This window comes from Eulemur rufifrons, chromosome 30, assembly GCF_041146395.1.
Source record: "Eulemur rufifrons isolate Redbay chromosome 30, OSU_ERuf_1, whole genome shotgun sequence".
Lineage (NCBI taxonomy): Eukaryota > Metazoa > Chordata > Mammalia > Primates > Lemuridae > Eulemur > Eulemur rufifrons.
The window spans coordinates 88598041-88621157 of record NC_091012.1 but is presented as its reverse complement, the minus strand read 5'-3'; the positions used below and the strand labels follow the sequence as shown (position 1 = coordinate 88621157).

Genomic DNA, 23117 nt, shown 5'->3' with positions numbered 1-23117 from the left:
CAAGACCCCGTCTCTACTAAAAACAGAAAGAAATTATCTGGCCAACTAAAAATATATATAGAAAAAATTAGCCAGGCATGGTGGCACATGCCTGTAGTCCCAGCTACTTGGGAGGCTGAGGCAGGAGGATCGCTTAAGCCCAGGAGTTTGAGGTTGCTGTGAGCTCTGCTGACTCCACAGCACTCACTCTAGCCCAGGCAACAGAGCCAGACTCTGTCTCAAAAAAAAAAAAAAAAACCTTTCTAGCAAACAAAATAAGAACACTACTTAAGAGATTCAGCTAATGCTATTCAGCTTTAGGTTCTCTTATTATAAAATAATGAAAAAGAATTACTCTCAGTAATGATAACAAATATAATGCGAGTCACAAAAGGAGAGGAAAGGGAGTAAAATATGTGAATAAATAATGGCCAAAAAATCCCATATCTGATGAAAAATATTAATCAATATATACAAGACAATCAACATATGGCAAAAACCCTCAAAACATTCAAATCTAGACAGGAAAGTAAAACTGCCCAAGCCAAAACCTTGAGAAAGAGAATGCTGAAAGCAGCAAGAGAAAAACTCATCACATTTACTTGATCTTTAATAATATAATAGGCTGCCTTCTCAACATAGATCATAGACCAGAAAACAATGGGATAATATATTTAAACTGCTAAAGGAAAAAGAATGTCAACTGCAAATTCTGTACCCAGCAAACTATTCTTCATAAACAAAGGAGAAATCATGACATTCACACATGAACAAAAATTAAAAGAATTCAATGCTAGAAGACCTGCCCTACAAGAAATACAAAAGGGAGTTAGTTATTCAGGTAGAAATGAATGGACACCAGAAAGTAGCTCTAATGCATTTGAAAAATAAACAGCATCACTAAAAGTAATTATATAATTATAAAAAGAATACACTTATTTCTGTTTGAAACATTTTTCTTCACAGATCTGACTTAAAAGGCAACCAGATAAAGGAATAATTACAAAGTTATGTTGATGTGCCTAGACTGTATACAGATGTAATTGGTATAATAATAATAGCAAAAAGGAGGGGGAGTAAATGCAAATACAGTGGAGCCAATTTTGTATGCTACTGAAATTAAGTTCATATTACTCTGAAATCAATTATTTCAAGGTTCAATGTTCACTGTAATACCAGAGCAACCACTAAAAAAAAATCCTAAAGAAATAGTAAAAGAGGCTGGGCGCGGTGGCTCACTCCTGTAATCCTAGCACTCTGGGAGGCCAAGGTGGGCAGATCGCTTGAGCTCAGGAGTTCCAGACCAGCCTGAGCAAGAGCGAGACCTCGTCTCTACTAAAAATAGAAAGAAATGATCTGGCCAACTAAAAATATATATAGAAAAAATTAGCCGGGCATGGTGGTGCATGCCTGTAGTCCCGGCTACTGGGGAGGCTGAGGAAGTAGGATCGCTTAAGCCCAGGAGTTTGAGGTTGCTGTGAGCTAGGCTGATGCCACGGCACTCACTCTAGCCCGGGCAACAGAGCGAGACTCTGTTTCAAAAAAAAAAAAAAAAAAACAGAAATAGTAAAAGAAACAATGGAATTAAAATGGTACACAAGAAAATAGTTATTTAACAAAAAAGTCAGTAAAGAAGGAACAGAAGGGAAAAAAGATATAAAACCTTAGGAAACAAATAGCAAAACAGCAGACAGCCGTCCTACCTTATCAGTAATTACAACAAACATAAATGGAAAAAAACTCCAATCAAAAGACAGAGGTTTTTAGGTGGGCATAGTGGTGCCACATGCCTGTAGTCCGAGCTACTTGGAAGGCTGAGGCAGGAGGATCACTGGAGCCCAGGAGTTCAAGGCTGCAGTGAGCCGTGGTCACTGTACTTCATCCTGGGGGACAGAACGAGACCCTATCTCAAAAACAAACACACAAACAACAAAAGACACAGCTTGGCAGAATAGATTTTTAAAAACCATAATCCACATATATGCATTCTACAAAACACATCCTTTAGATTCAAAGACACAAAAAGGTTCAAAGTAAAAGGATAGAAAATGTATGGGGCAAACAGTAATCAAGGGAAAACTAGAGTAGCTATAATAACATGACAAGATGAAATTGACAAAATTATAACTAGAGATCAATAAGGATATTCTAGTATAATCAAAGAATCAATCTATCAGGAAAATATAAGAATTAGAAATATATAGACACCTAACAATAGAGCACGAGAAACAAAAGAAGAAACTAAAAGGAACAAAGGAAAAATAGAACATTTAGCAATAACAGTTGGAGACATCAATAAACTTTCAAACATAGATAGCACTAAGCCAAAAATCAATAAGGAAATAAAAGACTTAACACTATAAAAATACTTCTCCTCCCGCCCCCCCGCAATCCACCCGGGCATCATGGTAGGTCACACCTGTAATCCTAGCACTCTGGGAGGCTGAGGTGGGAGGACTGCTTGAACTCAGGAGTTTGAGGCCAGCCTGAGCAAGGGCGAGACCCCATCTCTACTAAAAATAGAAAGAAATTAACCAAACAACTAAAAATAAAAAAAATTAGCCGGGCATGGTGGCACGTGGCTGTAGTCCCAGCTATCTGGGAGGCTGAGACAGGAGGATTGCTTGGCCCCAGCAGTTTCAGGTTGCTGTGAGCTAGGCTGATGCCACGGCACTCTAGCCAGGGCAAGAGAGTGAGACTCTGTCTCAAAAAAAAAAAAAAAGAAAAGAAAAGAAAAGAGAAAAAAAATACTTCCCCTAATAAACATCCATAGAAAATCGATCCAACAACCACAGCTTACATGTTATTCTCAAAAGCACATGGAACATTCTTCAGGATAGACCATATGCTAAGTAATAAAACAAGTCTCAATTAACTCAAAAGAATTGAAATCATATGAAGTATGTTCCCTACAACCATGAAATGAAATTACAAATCAGTAACAAAATAAAATTTGGGACATTCACAAATTGGTGTAAATTAAACAACAAACTCCTAAATAACCAATGTATAAAAGAAAAAATTGACGAAAATGATTAGAAAATACATTGATATGAATAAAATGTAAACAGAACATACAAAAGTTATGGAATGCAGCAAAGACACTGCTTGTAGGGAAAAGTATAGCTGTGATCATCTACATTAAAAGTGAAGATCTCCATCTAGAGCCATGTTATCTACAAAAAGAAAAAAAATATGAAGACTTCCAATAAATAAGCTAACTTTCAACTTGAGAAATTAGAAAAGACAATCAAACTACCCCCAAATCAATTAGGAGGAAGGTTGTTATTAAAAGACTAGAGTAAAAATAAAGAACAGAAAAAAATTGAAGAAAACAAATTTAGTTCTTTGAAATAATTTTTTAAATGGATAAACCTGTTGCTAGACTGAAAATGAAAAAGAGAGAAAACTCGAATAAATATGATCAAGAATAAAAGAGGAGACATTATTGCTAACATTACAGGAACAAAAAGAATTACAAGGGAATACCATTGGAAATTGTATGCCCATTACATACTTCATACAAAATGTTTGCATTCTTACAAAGACAAAATCAAGTCTCAATCAAGAAGAAAAATCTGAATAACCTACAAAAACAGATTGGACTATTAATCTAGAAGATTCCCATAAGGAAACACCCATAAACTGATGACTTCACTGGTACTTCTGCCAAACACTTAAATCATAAATATTTGATTATTTTTATAACTCAACAAAACCACATATAACCCAATTCCAATGAGCAAAGGATTTAAATAGACATTTGTCCCAAGATCTATAAATCACCAACAAGTACCTGAAAAGTTGATCAACACAGAAATAAATGGGCCGGGCACGGTGGCTCACGCCTGTAATCCTAGCACACTGGGAGGCCGAGGCGGGAGGATCGTTTGAGCTCAGGAGTTTGAGACCAGCCTGAGCAAGAGCGAGATCCCGTCTCTACTACAAATAGAAAGAAATTGGCCAAATAACTAAAAATAGGAATAATTAGCGGGGCATGGTGGCGCATGCCTGTAGTTCCAGCTACCCGGGAGGCTGAGGCAGTCGGATCACTTGAGCCTAGGAGTTTGAGGTTGCTGTGAGCTAGACTGACACCACAGCACTCACTCTAGCCCAGGCAACAATGCGAGACTCTGCCTCAAAAAAAAAAAAACAACACAGAAATAGAAGTCAAAACCACAATGAGATACTTCATATCCACTAGGTGGCCATAATTCAAAGAAAGAAAGAAAGAAAGAACGAACGAACATAACCAGTGAGAATAGACACAAATTGAAATCTTCGTATTGTTGTTGAAAATGCAAAATGATACCGCGACTTTATTAAAGTTTATCAATTACAACATGAGGAAGAAAACTGCCATATGACAAAGTAATTGTACACCTTGGTGTATACCCAAGAAAAATGAAAACATGTACACACAAAAACTCGTACATGAACATTTACAGTACCATTATTCACAAAAGACAGTATCTGTAAACCCAAATATCCTTCAACTGATGGATAAACAAAATGAGATATAACCATACAGTGGAATATTATTCACCAATAAAGAATGAAGTATTGATAAAACACCACCATATGGGTTAACTTCAAAGACATGGTAATGGGAAGAAGCCAGTAACAAAGAGCACAAATTGTGTGATTACATTTATATGAATGTCCAGATTAGACAAATCCACACGGATGAAAAGGTAGAGTAGTTTTCAGAGCTGGCAAAAGGGGAAAATGGGGAATAACTGCTAACGAGTATGGTGCATCTTTCTGCGGTGAAGAAAATGTTATACACTATGATAGTGGTGATGGTTACAAAACTCTATGAATGGCCGGGCGCGGTGGCTCACGCCTGTAATCCTAGCACTCTGGGAGGCCGAGGTGGGAGGATCGTTTGAGCTCAGGAGTTTGAGACCAGCCTGAGCAAGAGCGAGAACCCACCTTTACTAAAAAGAGAAAGAAATTATATGCACAGCTAAAAATAGTTGTTTTCTTATATAGGTAATTATTACCTTATAAAGAGTCATATTGATTAGCAGAGATGCCAAGATAAGTGTTCCTACACCAAAGCCTTTACTCTCATTACAAAATTGAAGTGGCATTTATTACCTATAAAACCATTGGCGGGTTGGCCCCAAGTGATGTTTAGCAGTATGTTGACCATGAGTGAAGGTAGAGGATTGTACCAGCAACAAACTGCCCAATCCATGGAGGTATAAAACAGAAACATAAGCAAAGGTTAGAGAAAGGGTGAAGGAACACTACATGGAAATTGGCCCTATAAGTGAAACATTTTCATCCACTAGAAGTTAACTTTTGCTGTAACACCAAGAAATCAAGAAATCAGCCCTTAATACTGTTGGACTAAATAATAATTTTACAGAGTAGCAAAGGCAAGACTGCAAAGGTCAGCCACTAAAGAAAACTTGAGCCAGATGAAAGAACTCCTACATTAGACTACCGGTAGTGAAAAATCTTAGCAGAACCACATTTACCAATTCATAGGGCTTGCTGATCCAACTAGATTTTTTTAACTATATATATTTTTAAGTGACAGATTTGAAAATATAACATTCCACACTACCAATATAAAGCAGTAGAAAACAACATATCCTTACTGGCAGAAAAACCTGAAGACATACCAAAATATTAATATATTTGAGTCCCCTTGATTACTATGTTTTAGATTAATGCTATTCAATAAATTACAAGACAGAAGCAATGACTGTTCACCATGATAAAATTCTGGAATATACTTTTTGCTCAAGCAGCTGAGTCAACACCGGCAATAAGACAAATCGTGGGTTTATGGTTTCACGATATACCAAGTAACAGTACCTCAAGAACCACTCAAACCATGGTTAGCAGCTCTTAATTGCTAATGCTTTACTAACAGACAAAATTCCAGACAGTCAACTGGAGTGGAAAGGGTTAAATGGTTAAAATTACTACAATGCACCCTTTCCAAATAGCAATTAAATGTAAACTGTAAGGTTTTTGGATAGGAGTCCACGGGAGGGGCGGCGCAGCCGAAAGTCAAAGCACCCTCCCGGGTTTCAGCACCCAATGTAAGGTTTTTTGGATTGCCCGGCGCCAGAGAAAGAAAGAAAGACCAGCAGAGTTGAAAGGGATAAGTAAAGAGGCTTTATTGGGGCACTCCTGGGTGAGGCTAACAAGTCCCAAGAGGGACCCGGGCGAGATTTTCAGGTCCCAGGGTGGAGGGTGGGGGGGAAAGTCGCATCGCCCGGAAGTCTGAGTGGATTTATATGTGTTTTTAGGAATGGGGGTAGGGGTTTCTTTGGCAATAAGATTTATGGTGGGGAGAACAAGGAATTGTCCCTTGCAGTTTTAGGGCGGGTATTGAGAAATAGGAGGGGCCGGTGGTATGCGTGGACTCCATGAACCGAGACTCTCATCAGGGTAACCATCTAGGTGTGGTCGTCCTTTAACTTAGCTGGGCCTTGCAGGCATTGTCCTTGGCAGGTCGTGGGCTTCTTCTTTTTCCATTAGGGAGGGGAGGGGTGCCCGCCACCAGCCTTACATTCCGGTAATGGTATAAGGAAGCAAGTTCTGATATGCACAATTCTTTTGACAAGAGCACCACCATGTGCACAAATGTCATACTACAGGTCCTATTCCTTACTTTGTGTCCCTGACATAGCACCAAATCTAATAATTCACTACAAATATATAGAATTGACCATCACTTCTACAAGACCCTTACTTAAGATGAGGATTAAACCTGACAAAGCTGATTGAAAAAGAGTTACATATGTATAAATTTAATGACACAACAGAAAACCAAAGAGAATTACAGCACCGATGTACAATGAAAAATATAAAGCTTTAAAGGTCTTTACCAAATTTAATATATTCCTGGGTACACAGCCCAGAGCCACTAAACTGTACCACTAATGGAACTAATTTCCTAAATTCACATGAACTTCCAACCATATAAATTACCCAAATCCAACGCTGCATGGAATTGAGTACTATGGGATTTCTGAGTAGGCACCAATTGTCCAGAATACAGTGACAAAACTAGAAAGGCTCAATCGATCACAAACTATGAAAACTGCACACTATTATCCCACTTTCTGGCAGAACAAATGGCCATGAGACAGTGTGAGCCAAGAGAATCACGCAAATATTTATGACCAGATTCACCTGTACTTTGGCCTGTCCAAGGTCCTTATAAAAATGACTCCTTTTATCTGTAGTACAATGAGATTCCTATCATGACCAAATTCTGATTGTGAACTTCAGACTTTACCTCACCAGCTAATCAGTGATACTGTATGGATAAATTTAGTAAAAATTTTCCAACTGATTTGTTACCAAGTCCTTGAAAAAGCACCCAATTTAAAATAAGCTAGAAAAAAATGTCTTATTCATACAGGAGGTGGGCAGGATGTAAAATTACTGGCAAGTGATAGTAGTAATAAATCAAATACAGTTATAAAAAATTCAGGCTAATAGACCAGAGGCATATATACCTCTACATTTAAATAAAGTGTTGGTTGCTCCAACAATTGTCTTTGTTAGTGAGTAGATGTTTTGTAGCGTTGCCAACAGTGCTATACTAAGACGAACGTTCTTGATAAATTCATTTATAAAGGGCAACACCATTAGGACAAAGTGTTACCAAACATTCATTGTCATAGGTACTTTGTGCAAAATACATCAACTTTGGCATTGAGACGTGTCAAAAACCTTGGGTAGTGAGATCCTACTCAACACTACAAAAAGAACCAGAGGAAAATGATATTCTCCCCACCCCTCCAAAGAAAAGTGTATAGATTCCTAAACCTATGGAAATACCTTGCCTTGAACAGTTTGCTTTAAAAGCTTTTATCATTGGCTGGGAAGAACTGAGGAATCCTAATGAAATTCAACCAGAAAACAAGGAAAAAATTTGCCAAGGAGTGTTCTGTCTAAAGTGACAACGAGGGACGGGCGTGGTGGCTCAAGCCTGTAATCCTAGCACTCGGGGAGGCTGAGGCGGGAGGATTGCTCGAGATCAGGAGTTCAAGACCAGCCTGAGCAAGAGCAACACCCCTTCTCTACTAAAAAATAGAAAGAAATGATTTGGACAGCTAAAATTATATTTATAGAAAAAAAATACCCAGGCATGGTGGCACATGCCTGTAGTCCCAGCTACTCGGGAGGCTGAGGCAGAAGGATTGCTTGAACCCAGGAGTTTGACATTGCTATGAGCTAGGCTGACGCCATGGCACTCTAGCCCGTGCAATAGAGCAAGGCTCTGTCTCAAGAAAAGAAAACAAACAAATAAACAAACAAACAAAAAAACGAGGCATGTAGGAAAGAACAGCACCCACACTGTCTCATTGCAATGCAATAAAAAGCATAATTGTTTCAGATAAAGATTAAAGCACACTAAATAGCTATTGGGTCAAAAAGGAAATATAAGTTATAATCAAACATACTTACCAGGCCGGGCGCGGTGGCTCACTCTTGTAATCCTAGCACTCTGGGAGGCCAAGGGAGGAGGATGGCCCGAGGTCAGGAGTTTGAGACCAGCCTGAGCAAAAGCGAGATCCCATCTCTACTAAAAACAGAAAGAAATTATCTGGCCAACTAAAAATATATATACAAAAAATTAGCCAGGCATGGTGGCACATGCCTGTAGTCCCAGCTACTCGGGAGGCTGAGGCAGGAGGATCGCCTAAGCCCAGGAGTTTGAGATTGCTGTGAGCTCTGCTGATGCCACAGCACTCACTCTAGCCCAGGCAACAGAGCCAGACTCTGTCTCAAAAAAAAAAAAAAAAAAACCTTTCTAGCAAACAAAATAAGAACACTACTTAAGAGATTCAGCTAATCCTATTCAGCCTTAGGTTCTCTTATTACAAAATAATGAAAAAGAATTACTCTCAGTAAAGGTAACAAATATAATGCGAGTCACAAAAGGAGAGGAAAGGGAGTAGAATATGTGAATAAATAATAGCCAAAAAAATCCCATATCTCATGAAAAATATTAATCAATATATACAAGACAATCAACATATGGCAAAAACCCTCAAAACATTCAAATCTAGACAGGAAAGTAAAACTGCCCAAGCCAAAACCTTGAGAAAGAGAATGCTGAAAGCAGCAAGAGAAAAACTCATCACATTTACTTGATCTTTAATAATATAATCGGCTGCCTTCTCAACATAGATCATAGACCAGAAAACAATGGGATAATATATTTAAACTGCTAAAGGAAAAAGAATGTCAACTGCAAATTCTGTACCCAGCAAAACTATTCTTCATAAACAAAGGAGAAATCATGGCATTCACAGATAAACAAAAATTAAAAGAACTCAATACTAGCAGACCTGCCCTACAAGAAATACAAAAGGGAGTTAGTTATTCAGTTAGAAATGAATGGACACTAGAAAGTAGTTCTAATGCATTTGAAAAATAAACAGCATCACTAAAAGCAATTATATAATTATAAAAAGAATACACTTATTTCTGTTTGAAACATTTTTCTTCACAGATCTGACTTAAAAGGCAACTAGATAATGGAATAATTACAAAGTTATGTTGATGTGCCTAGACTGTATACAGATGTAATTGGTATAATAATAATAGCACAAAGGAGGGGGAGTAAATGCAAATACAGTGGAGCCAATTTTGTATGCTGCTGAAATTAAGTTCATATTACTCTGAAATCAATTATTTCAAGGTTAAATGTTCATTGTAATAGCAGAGCAACCACTAAAAAAAAATCCAAAAGAAACAGTAAAAGAAACAATGGAATTAAAATGGTACACAAGAAAATAGTTATTTAACAAAAAAGTCAGTAAAGAAAGCACAGACTGGAAAAAAGATATAAAACCTTAGGCAACAAATAGCAAAACAGCAAACAGCCGTCCTACCTTATCAGTAATTACATCAAACATAAAGGGAAAAAAACTCCAGTCAAAAGACAGAGGTTTTTAGCTGGGCGTGATGGTGGCACATGCCTGTAGTCCGAGCTACTGGGGAGGCTGAGGCAGGAGGATCACTGGGGCCCAGGAGTTCAAGGCTACAGTGAGCCGTGGTCACTGTACTTCATCCTGGGGGACAGAACGAGACCCTGTCTCAAAAACAAACACACAAACAACAAAAGACACAGCTTGGCAGAATAGATTTTTAAAAAATATAATCCACATATATGCATTCTACAAAACACACCCTTTAGATTCAAAGACACAAAAAGGTTCAAAGTAAAAGGATAGAAAATGTATGGGGCAAACAGTAATCAAGGGAAAACTAGAGTAGCTATAATAACATGACAAGATGAAATTGATAAAATTATAACTAGAGATCAATAAGGATATTCTAGTATAATCAGAGGGTCAATCTATCAGGAAATTATAAGAATTAGAAATATATAGGCACCTAACAATAGAGCACGAGAAACAAAAGAAGAAACTAAAAGGAACAAAGGAAAAATAGAACATTTAGCAATAACAGTTGGAGACATCAATAAACTTTGAAAAATAGATACCACTAAGCTGAAAATCAATAAGGAAATAAAAGACTTAACACTATAAAAATTCTTCCCCCCCCCCCCCCCCCCCCGCCCCGCAACAAGGCCAGGCATCACGGTAGGTCAGAGCTGTAATCGTAACACTCTGGGAGGCCAAGGTGGGAGGATTGCTTGAGCTCAGGCGTTCGAGGCCAGCCTGAGCAAGGGCGAGAACCTGTCTCTACTATAAATAGAAAGAAATTAGACAAACAACTAAAAATAAAAAAAATTACCGAGGCATGGTGGCGGTGGCTGTAGTCCCAGCTAACAGGGAGGTTGAGGCAGGAGGATTGCTTGACCCCAGGAGTTTGAGATTGCTGTGAGCTAGGCTGTCGCCACGGCACTCTAACCCGGGTAACAGTGGGAGACTGTCTCAAAAAAAAAAAATATATATATATATATCCCTACCATTACTTGGCCTGAGTGGGAATTTAGACCCTGTCTAGTGATATTTCAGGAGACAGTACAAATCTAGACTTTTATGCAAAGTCTTTTAGTTTTTAAATATTCACCTGATTTTAAAGAAAATACTGTGTGGGCCAAAGAAGACCTATCTACAGGAGTAAGCTAGTCCAGAGGATACCAGTTTGCTCTCAATGTCTTACTCACTGTCTTATAAAGTTGTTTCATAGACACTATTACATTAGACCAAAGACACATACACGTACATAAGTACATACACATAGCTGGGACAAATATTTCACAAAACAATACAGTCATCTCTCAGTATCCATAGGGATTGGTTCTAGAAACCCCCCCAGATACCCAAATCCACCGATGTACAAGTCCTATATATAAAATGGTGTAGTATCTGCACATAACCTACACATATCCTCTTGTATACTTTAAATCGTCACTACATTACTTATAATACCTAATACAATGTAAATGCTGTGTGAATAGTTTTTATAGTATATTGACTTTTTGGGTATTATTTTCATGGCTGTATTGTTATTTATTGTTTTTTCCAAATATTTCTGATCCACAGTCGGTTGAATCCCTGTATATGGAACCCATGGATACGGACGGAAGGTTTCCTGTACTTACCCTTTGCCAAATGATGGCTACTATTTTCCTATTTTCTTCTCTATATTCTATCTTATCTATTGTTTCCTAATCTATTCCATTCTAATGCATATAATTGCATTCAAAACCGTAGCCCAGTTTTAAACAATGCCCAAGGAAAAGCCAAGCCCCTGGCCTAGTTAAACAGGTAGTGATATATACCCACATTTTATACCACATGCGAAGAAGGTAACATCATGAATAAGCCAAAATTATGAAGAAGCAGAAGCTATGAGGTTATAAAAGCATTTATAAACGTATTCAGTCAGCCTGAAGCATTTAAAAAAAATTGAAGCCATGAGGGAGGGAGGAAGGGAAGAAGGGGAGGGAACACAAAAAGAAAAAAAACTAAAAGAAAAAAAAAAATCCCCCACTAAATCCAATTAGGCTCTTTGCAGACAGCTGGAATCTTGGCAATCTGAGGCCCACATTTCCACTGGGCAACAATCAGCAGGAGCCAAGCACTAAAGCCTTCCTTCCCCTTTGGAGGAAAGGTCCATGTTGCAACTGACCACAATCCCAAATACTCCCTACCATCCTCTTAAAAGCGTCAGTTGCCCTTTATCATCCCACTTGCACTCTTGTTTGTATTTTAGAGAAACTTCTTCTGTACCTAAGGAGAAGTTTCTATCAAAGGTGGATAAACAAAAGAAAAGCACCCCCCACAAAAGGCAGTGTTTCAAGAAAAAGGAAGAGAATGAATACCAGAACCATCTTACGCATTTATGCATTTGGATCCCGCCTGCCCTCATTTGCAAATGCAATCCCTGAAACAAAGGACAGAGAAGTCAGTTGCTAATGCATATATTAGAAGCTATGAGAAAAAGAGTAAAAGAAGCAGAGCCCCAGTGTAATCATCATATTAACTGCAGAACACAAAAGTAAAGATCCATAAACTGCTGCTGTTGGTATACAAATATCTAGCTGAACTGGGAAATGACAGGCCTAATAAATTTGTGTTCTCAGGAATTGGAGTTGGACTATCCAAAGTAATCACAGTAAGCAAAGGGAACCGAAGCTGAAAGGATACACAGACGCCAACACGATGCAGAGGTGAGGCCATGAGGGCCATCAGCAAGCCACACTCATTTATGTGTTGTCTATAGCTGCTTTCACACTACAATAGCAGAAACCGTATGGATTACAAAACCTAAAATATTTAAACTCGGGCCCTCCACAGAAAAAGGTTGTCAACTCCTGTCATTGAGGAGAGCGTAAGTCAGCAGCCACAAAACTGAAAGGATGCTCAGAGAAAGGGGCTGAGAGAACATTTAAGACATGGTAAAAGCAGAGCACTTGAGAAAAGATTCTGAAATTCCTGCTGCAGAGATCACTAGGAGTACCCTTTACTACAACCTCCCAAACCCCGAATGTGCTGGACATTTAGAAAAATTAGCTACATATCACACAAAGAGATACTCAATGGGGAAGATTCATATTTAAAAATAAATAAATAAATAAATAAAATGTATAATTGAATTATGAACTATAAGAAAATATATTTATCTCCATATTATGAAATACAAGTGGAGGGCCGGGCACAGTGGCTCACGCCTGCAATCCTAGCACTCTGGGAGGCCGAGGCGGGAGGATGGCTCGAGGTCAGGAGTTCGAGACTAGCCTGAGCAAGAGTGAGTGAGACCCCGTTTCTACTAAAAATAGAAAGAAATGATCTGGCCAACTAAAAATATATACATAGAAAAAATTAGCCGGGCATAGTGTTGCATGCCTGTAGTCCCAGCTACTCGGGAAGCTCAGACAGTAGGATCGCTTAAGCCCAGGAGTTTGAGGTTGCTGTGAGCTAGGCTGACGCCATGGTACTCTAGCCTGGGCAACACAGTGAGACTCTGTCTGCAAAAAAGAAAAAAAAAAAAATACAAGTGGAGAATAAACCATGAAGAAAAAGATATTTGAGCTCCATTAGAATGAATCATTGATAGGCCAAACTCGGGAAAATACCCGTAACATACGATAGATTAAAAATCAGTGGAAAAGGGCCAGGCGCGGTGGCTCAGGCCTGTAATTCTAGCACTCTCGGAGGCCGGGGCGGGTGGATTGTTTGAGCTCAGGAGTTCGAGACCAGCCTGAGCAAGAGCCAGACCCCGCCTCTACCAAAATAGAAAGAAATTAGCCAGACAACTAAAAATATATAGAAAAAATTAGCCGGGCATGGTGGCGCATGCCTGTAGTCCCAGCTACTCAGGAGGCTGAGGCAGAAGGATTGCTTGAGCCCAGGAGTTTGAGGTTGCTGTGAGCTAAGCTGACACCACGGCACTTTAGCCCAGGCAACAGAGTGAGACTCTGTCTGAATAGAAAAACAAAAACAACGAACTCTCGGAGGCCGAGGCGGGTGGATCTTTGAGCTCAGGAGTCCGAGACCAGCCTGAGCAAGAGCGAGACCCCGTCTCTACTAAAAAATAGAAAGAAATTATATGCATAACTAAAAATATATAGAAAAAAAATAAATGGGCATGGTGGCGCATGCCTGTAGTCTCAGCTACCTGGGAGGCTGAGGCAGGAGGATCGCTTGAGCCCAGGAGTTTGAGGTTGCTGTGAGCTAGGCTGACGCCACGGCACTCTAGCCAGGGTGACAGAGCAGGACTCTGCCTCAAAAAAAAAGTTTTCTTTAAAATCGGACAATTGCACAATGTATTATGGTTTATAACTTATACTACAGTTTAAATGAATAAAACTTTTGCCTGTTGCACCCAGACAGCCGTCCTCCCAGCAACATTCCAACTACAGATGGAGGGATTCCTCACCTGACGTAGCTCTGTAGTCTTCAGCGGATGAGCTGGGGAAGTCAAATTGAGGCTCAAGACCTGAAGATAGAGGGGCATTAACCTGAAAAGAAACACCTGGCACAAAACAGTTGACCTGATGGCAGGTTGGATCCCACGGGTCTCTCTGTTGTGGTAGCCAGACGAAGGAATCAGAAGGCAATCCTCTATTCCGGAAGCCAATGGAATACTTTGGAACCAGTCTCATGTTAAAGGGCTTCTTCCATGGAGTATGCTTAGATTGCAAAAACATGTTCATAGTAAGGTTGTTAGGACAGACTCACCATGGGAGAAAATACCGGAGAGGTCAAGAGTATCTAACAACGTCCAAAGAAGACACTGTAGTATGGACGTTAGGCTCTTGCACCCTAAGACATGTGGCTATTCACAGGTGCACTCTCACTACGGAACGGCACAGGAGTTTTCATCTGCTCCGTTTTTCACCTGGGACAGTTCACCCCTCCTTAAGGCAGCCTGGTAGTCCCCTGCTCCCAGAAGGTCACCATACTGAAGTTCAACTTAGCGCACAATCCCGATCAGGGTAGGGCACTACAGCCCAGAACTCCTGGGCTCCAGCGACCCTTCTGCCTCAGCCTCTCAAGTGGCTGGGACTACAAGCGCACGCTGCAATGCCAGCAGAAATGGCCTTTTCAAGGGTCATTTCTGAATGGGTTCATTGTTCTTCCACAGATGTGGAGACAATGGTCACATCCAGATGTCCTACTAGAGAGGCACTGCAGTTAATCCTAACAGACCTATGCTATTAACTTTTCTGACTGTATCTCCTTTGCTGATCTTCCTAGGAGCAGAGTCACCCCTGGAAATTGGAAAAGACCTCATTTTTACCCCCAGCTGAAGTGAAGGTTGGAGGTAAAATTATCATCTGATAAAGATAACGAACACCTTCACTCTGTGACATTTCAGGGCGATGTTCCTGAGTGTAACTGACCTCAGTTACCCCACCATCTGAAAAAATAAGGGATAATGTTACAATTTACTTCCTAAGCATAAAAACTGAGTTAAGGCCAGGGACAGTGGCTCACACCTGTAATCCTAGCACTCTGGGCAGCCAAGGCGGGAGGATCACTTGCGCTCAGGAGTTCGACACCAACGTGAGCAAGAATGAGACCCCCGTCTCCACTAAAAATATAAAAAATTAGTTGGGTATCGTGGCACATGCCTGTAGTCCCAGCTACTCTGGAGGCTGAGGCAGGAGGATTGCTTGAGCCCAGGAGGTGGAGGTTGCAGTGAGCTATGATGATGCCACTGCACTCTAGCCAAGGTGACAAAGTGAGACTGTCTCCAGACAAACAAACAAATAGACACGGGGTTAATGCACACATAAAACAATGTGTAACACTTTATGTGTGCTCGGTCAATATTAATAACTGGTATCAAAAGACTATTATATAAAAATACTCTATAAAAGGGACTGCTGTCTGGAACAGAATGAACTGGTCAAGAGATGCTTAAGAGGTATTTACATGAGAAAGAATATAGTTGTATTTGGTAGAAAAGTGCTAGAAAACAGATGAAAAGGGTAGAATGATCTCACAGCCATTAGAAGTCATTAACATCACGTAGTGAAAGAGAAATGAACAGAGCCTTGTCCTAGCACAGGGCTGAAACCAGAAGGCAAAGAACGGTGGATGAGGATGACACCAGGGCACAGGAGGCTGATGTGTGTGAGAGGGGAGAATGAACTAAGGGTGAAGACGTGTATGGGTGTATAATCAACATCTGCTTCTTAAACGTGGGTCTGATTACCCTTGACTGTGTTCACATCAGCTAACCAAGACATGCAAAACAGGAAAAAAAAAAAAAAATCAGGTTTGACAAGTTCAGTTTATAATAAAAGAAACTGTCAGGCCAGGTGCAGTGGCTCACGCTTGTAATCCTGGCACTTTGGGAGGCCAGGTCAGGAGGACTGCTTGAGGCCAGAAGTTCGAGGTCAGCCTGGGGAATACCAAGAGCCCCATCGCTACAAAAAAGTTTAAAAAGTATCCGGGCATGGTGGCATGCACCTGATCTCCCAGCTAATAGGGAGGCTGAGGAAGAAGGATTGCGTGAACCCAGGAGTGCAGGCTGCAGTGAGCTATGATGATGCCACTGCACTCTAGCCCCGGCAACAGAACAAGACCCTGTCCCCACCACCCTCATCCCACCTGAAAGAAAAAGAAAATAGGCCGGGCACGGTGGCTCACGCCTGTAATCCTAGCACTCCGGGAGGCCGAGGGGGGCGGATCTTTTGAGCTCAGGACTTCGAGACCAGCCTGAGCAAGAGCGAGACCCTTGTCTCTACTATAAATAGAAAGAAATTAGCCAAATAACTAAAAATAGGAAAAATTAGCCGGGCATGGGGGCGCATGCCTGTAGTCCCAGCTACTCAGGAGACTGAGGCAGAAGGATTGCTTGAGCCCAGGAGTTTGAGGTTGCTGTGAGCTAGGCTGACGCCACGGCACTCTAGCCAGGGTGACAGAGCAGGACTCTGCCTCAAAAAAAAAGTTTTCTTTAAAATCGGACAATTGCACAATGTATTATGGTTTATAACTTATACTACAGTTTAAATGAATAAAACTTTTGCCTGCTGCACCCAGACAGCCGTCCTCCCAGCAACATTCCAAACTACAGATGGAGGGATTCCTCACCTGACGTAGCTCTGTAGTCTTCAGCGGATGAGCTGGGGAAGTCAAATTGAGGCTCAAGACCTGAAGATAGAGGGGCATTAACCTGAAAAGAAACACCTGGCACAAAACAGTTGGCCTGATGGCAGGTTGGATCCCACGGGTCTCTCTGTTGTGGTAGCCAGACGAAGGAATCAGAAGGCAATCCTCTACTCCGGAAGCCAATGGAATACTTTGGAACCAGTCTCATGTTAAAGGGCTTCTTCCATGGAGTATGCTTAGATTGCAAAAACATGTTTATAGTAAGGTTGTTAGGACAGACTCACCATGGGAGAAAATACCGGAGAGGTCAAGAGTATCTAACAACGTCCAAAGAAGACACTGTAGTATGGACGTTAGGCTCTTGCACCCTAAGACATGTGGCTATTCACAGGTGCACTCTCACTACTGAACGGCACAGGAGTTTTCATCTGCTCCGTTTTTCACCTGGGACAGTTCACCCCTCCTTAAGGCAGCCTGGTAGTCCCCTGCTCCCAGAAGGTCACCATACTGAAGTTGAACTTAGCGCACAATCCCGATCAGCGTGGGGCACTGCAGCCCAGAATTCCTGGGCTCCAGCGACCCTCCTGCCCCTCCTCTCAAGTGGCTGGGACTACAAGCGCACGCTGCAATGCCAGCAGAAATGGCCTTTCCAACGGTCATATCTGAATGGGTTCATTGTTCTTCCACAGATGTGGAGACAATGGTCACATCCAGATGTCCTACTAGAGAGGCACTGCAGTTAATCCTAACAGACCTATGCTATTAACTTTTCTGACTGTATCTCCTTTGCTGATCTTCCTAGGAGCAGAGTCACCCCTGGGAATTGGAAAAGACCTCATTTTTACCCCCAGCTGAAGTGAAGGTTGGAGGTAAAATTATCATCTGATAAAGATAACGAACACCTTCACTCTGTGACATTTCAGGGCGATGTTCCTGAGTGTAACTGACCTCAGTTACCCCACCATCTGAAAACATAAGGCACAATGTTAGAATTTACTTCCTAAGCATAAAAACTGAGTTAAGGCCAGGGACAGTGGCTCACACCTGTAATCCTAGCACTCTGGGAGGCCAAGGCGGGAGGATCACTTGTGCTCAGGAGTTCGACACCAACGTGAGCAAGAATGAGACCCCCGTCACCACTAAAAATATAAAAAATTAGTTGGTTATGGTGGCACATGCCTGTAGTCCCAGCTACTCTGGAGGCTGAGGCAGGAGGATTGCTTGAGCCCAGGAGGTGGAGGTTGCAGTGAGCTATGATGATGCCACTGCACTCTAGCCAAGGTGACAAAGTGAGACTGTCTCCAGACAAACAAACAAATAGACACGGGGTTAATGCACACATAAAACAATGTGTAACACTTTATGTGTGCTCGGTCAATATTAATAACTGGTATCAAAAGACTATTATATAAAAATACTCTATAAAAGGGACTGCTGTCTGGAACAGAATGAACTGGTCAAGAGATGCTTAAGAGGTATTTACATGAGAAAGAATATAGTTGTATTTGGTAGAAAAGTGCTAGAAAACAGATGAAAAGGGTAGAATGATCTCACAGCCATTAGAAGTCATTAACATCACGTAGTGAAAGAGAAATGAACAGAGCCTTGTCCTAGCACAGGGCTGAAACCAGAAGGCAAAGAACGGTGGATGAGGATGACACCAGGGCACAGGAGGCTGATGTGTGTGAGAGGGGAGAATGAACTAAGGGTGAAAACGAGTATGGGTGTATAATCAACATCTGCTTCTTAAACGTGGGTCTGATTACCCTTGACTGTGTTCACATCAGCTAATCAAGACATGCAAAACAGGAAAAAAAAAAAATCAGGTCTGACAAGTTCAGTTTATAATAAAAGAAACTGTCAGGCCAGGTGCAGTGGCTCACGCTTGTAATCCTGGCACTTTGGGAGGCCAGGTCAGGAGGACTGCTTGAGGCCAGAAGTTCGAGGTCAGCCTGGGGAATACCAAGAGCCCCATCGCTACAAAAAAGTTTAAAAAGTATCCGGGCATGGTGGCATGCACCTGATCTCCCAGCTAATAGGGAGGCTGAGGAAGAAGGATTGCTTGAACCCAGGAGTGCAGGCTGCAGTGAGCTATGATGATGCCACTGCACTCTAGCCCCGGCAACAGAACAAGACCCTGTCCCCACCACCCTCATCCCACCTTAAAGAAAAAGAAAATAGGCCGGGCACGGTGGCTCACGCCTGTAATCCTAGCACTCCGGGAGGCCGAGGGGGGCGGATCATTTGAGCTCAGGACTTAGAGACCAGCCTGAGCAAGAGCGAGACTCCCGTCTCTACTATAAATAGAAAGAAATTAGCCAAATAACTAAAAATAGGAAAAATTAGCCGGGCATGGGGGCGCATGCCTGTAGCCCCAGCTACCCGGGAGGCTGAGGCAGAAGGACCTCTGGAGCCTAGGAGTTTGAGGTTGCTGTGAGCTAGGCTCACGCCACGGCACTCTAGCCCAGGCAAGAGAGTGAGACTCTGTCGCAAAAATAATATATATATATATAAAAATTAATAAATGGTCAGAGAAGCATGCACACAAAAATGTTCCCGTAAGTATGTTAATTCTATTATGCACAAATTTTATGAAAAACTAAAAATGATCTTGACGTTTAAATTAAAAAATAAAAAGGAAATATTCTAAAACAATAATGGTCCAAATCAAAGATTTCTACACATTCACATCTAAAGACAGGAAAATATTCTTGTTTACAGACATCTAAAAATATTACCAACATAAACACACACTAGAACGAAATATAGAAATAATCTGAGTGGTTCTGCATATGCTTTTATTAACTGTGCCATGCTTTTTTTTTCAATTTTTGAAAATGACTACCTATGGCTTTTTGTAATTCTTTGTGTTTTTTATTTCAGCTCATTATGGGTGTACAAAAGTTCAGGTTACATATATTGCCCATGCTCCCTGCCCCCGCCCCGTCCTCCGGAGTCTGAGCTTCAAGCGTGTCCATTCCCTAGACATTGCACATCGCACTCATCATGTAGGTATGGACCCATCCCCTCCCCCCACCCCCATCGCCCCCAGGTCAGGACTTCAAGCGTGTCCATTCCCCAGGCAGTGCGCATGGCACTCATCAAGTAGGTATACACCCATCCCCTCCTCCCAGCACCCACCTCTGTCCCATACCCAATTGGTGTTATTCCCAAAGGTGCGCTTAGGTGATGATCAGGGAAACCAGTTTGCTGGTGAGTACATGTGGTGCTTTTTCCATTCTTGGGATACTTCACTTAATAGAATGGGTTCCAACTCTCTCCAGGAGAACCAAAGAGATGCCATATCGCCGTTATTTCTTAAAGCTGAGTAATATTCCATGGTATACATATACCACATTTTGCTAATCCATTCATGAATTGATGGGTATTTGGGTTGTTTCCACATCTTTGCAATTGTGAATTGTGCTGCTATAAACATTCGGGTGCAGGTGTCTTTTTATAGAATGACTTTTGTTCTTCTGGGTAGATGCCCAATAATGGGATTGCTGGATCCAATGGGAGGTCTACTTGGATCTGTTTAAGGTATCTCCATGTTGTATTCCACAGGGGTTGCACTAGTTTACAGTCCCACCAGCAGTGTATGAGTGTTCCTGTCTCTGGGCATCCAGGCCAACATGTTTTGTTTTGGGACTGGGGGTGGGGCGGAAAGCAAATTATTCTCTGTAACCCTAAGTGATAGATATAGATTTCAAATTATTCTTCCCTAAAGGAATTGACTAAAGGCCCTCAGAGAATACGGAGGGAAAAGGAAGGAATAAAGCAAGGAAGGCAGATGTTCAGGTAATGGACATCAATTTCACACGACACACTGGCCTACATTAAAAACAGCTAAAAGAAAACTATTTCTTAAATCACAAACTATTTTAGTGTGATTGTGTAATTTTAATCAAGGAGGAAATAATAGGCAGTAACGTCAAACACATCACATCTAGAATAAGAAAACGTTTGTGCTAATTTTTATTTATTTATTTTTTTAATTGAGACAGAGTCTCTCTCTGTTGCCCGGGCTAGAGTGCTGTGGCGTCAGGCCAGCTCACAGCGACCTCAAAGTGCTGGGCTCCAGCAATCCTTCTGCCTCAGCCTCCCGAGTAGCTGGGACTACAGGCATGCGCCACCAGGCCCGGCTAATTTTTTTCTATATAGATTTTTAGCTGTCCAAATCATTTCTTTCTATTTTTAGTAGAAAAAAAATAGAAAGCCACCTGAGCCACCGCACCCGGCCTGTGCTACGTTTTACATAGCCTGTCCTAATATTGATATGGCTGCCTCATAATCCCAGTGGGTCAAAGTTGTCTCCTAATACTTCAGAGTCAATTTCAAGATTTTTATTGTAAGGGTTAAACAATTCTTGATTCTACAGTTTACCGAGACCAAGTTAATTAGTGTAAGAAAATGTGAAAACAATTGACAAAAGCATTACATGAATGTCCTACAGCAGCACTATCCATAAGATAGCAGAAAAACAAATTGTGGTATATAAACACAATGTGTATATAAACAAATGCATACTACCATGTGGCATACAAACAGAACACGCTACATAAACAAAATGAATGGATAAACAAAATGTGACATATACATACAATGAAATATTATTCAGCCTTAAAAAGAATACAGTTCTGGCCAGGCGCGGTGGCTCACGCCTGTAATCCTAGCACTCTGGGAGGCCGAGGCGGGTCGATTGTTTGAGCTCAGGAGTTCGTGACCAGCCTCAGCAAGAGCGAGACCCCATCTCTACTAAAAATAGAAAGAAATTATATGGACAGCTAAAAAAATAGAGAGAGAGAAAAATTAGCCGGGCATGGTGGCACATGCCTGTAGTCCCAGCTACTCAGGAGGCTGAGGCAGAAGGATTACTTGAGCCCAGGAGTTTGAGGTTGCTGTGAGCTAGGCTGACGCCACGGCACTCACTCTAGCCTGGGCAACAGAGTGAGACTCTGTCTCAAAAAAAAAAAAAAAAAAAAAAAACAATACAGTTCTGACATAGGCTAACAACATGGATGAACCTTGAAGACACTGTGCTAAATAAAATAAGCCAGGCAGAAAAGGACAAATATTGTCTGATCCTCATGTATACAAAATACCTGGAAGAGGCCAATTCATAGAGACTGAAAATAGATTAGAGGTTAACAAGGGCTGGAAAGAAGAGCAATAAAACAAAATGTACTATACTAATGTAAGATGTTATCAATAGGGAAAGTTAGGTGTGGGACACATGGGAACTCTCTGTGTGATCTTTGGAACTTTGTATAAATATATAATTGTTCTGAAACAAAACGTTTATTTAAATAATAAAAAAAACAAAAATGATGACATTTACCCCCCCACAGAAAGGTACCTGAAAAATAGGTTACATACATTGTGATCTTTCTATGTGATAAAAATTAGACCTATTCCAAATTCAATAAGGCAAATTCAATCAAGTTTAATATCTTTTTGAGACCCCTAGCGTACAAGGAAAATTTTAGAAAGCCTGTGTTGTGATACAGTGCTAAAATTCAGATTAAAAAGCCTAGACTCTTAAATATTTTTTTTTCCTTTTTTTTTTTTATCTTTTCAGATTTTTTTTTAATGACCGGGCCGGACCCTGCTTAGCTTCCCAGATCAGAGGAGATCGGGCGCCTTCAGGGCCATGTGGCCTTAGCCTACACTCTTAAATATTTTGAGGAAAATTACTCGAGTAACTATAAAATAGTTAAATAAGACCACTGCAGTATAACCTAAAACATTTTTGGAAGGGCAATTTGAGAGGAACTTTAATAAATAAAAACTGTTCATCTTTTTATCGACTTTTCCAAAGATGCCATCACACAGAAATCTCAAAGAAATACTCACACAAGCTGGGCGAGGTGGCTCATGGCTGTAATCCTAGCAGTCTGGGAGGCCGAGGCGGATGGATGTTTTGAGGGCAGGAGTTTCAGACCAGCCTGAGCAAGGACGAGACCCCGTCTCTACTAAAACAATAGAAAGAAATTAGTGGGACAACTAAAAATACATAGAAAAAAATTAGCCGGGCAGGGTGGCGCATGCCTGTAGTCCCAGCTATTCACGAGGCTGAGGCAGTAGGATCTCCTGAGCCCAGGAGTTTGAGGT

The 23117-nt window shown here is 41.0% G+C and overlaps 1 long non-coding RNA gene across 1 annotated transcript; it reads right to left on the bottom strand.

The window, feature by feature from the left end:
* Positions 1 to 2440: 2440 nt before the first annotated feature.
* Positions 2441 to 22972, bottom strand: LOC138379129 (uncharacterized). The gene is made up of 3 exons (XR_011231973.1): positions 22860 to 22972; positions 12277 to 12324; positions 2441 to 2492 (listed from the first exon to the last, which is right to left on the bottom strand). It is a non-coding gene; the product is annotated as an uncharacterized lncRNA (long non-coding RNA).
* Between the last annotated feature and the right edge of the window lie 145 nt (positions 22973 to 23117).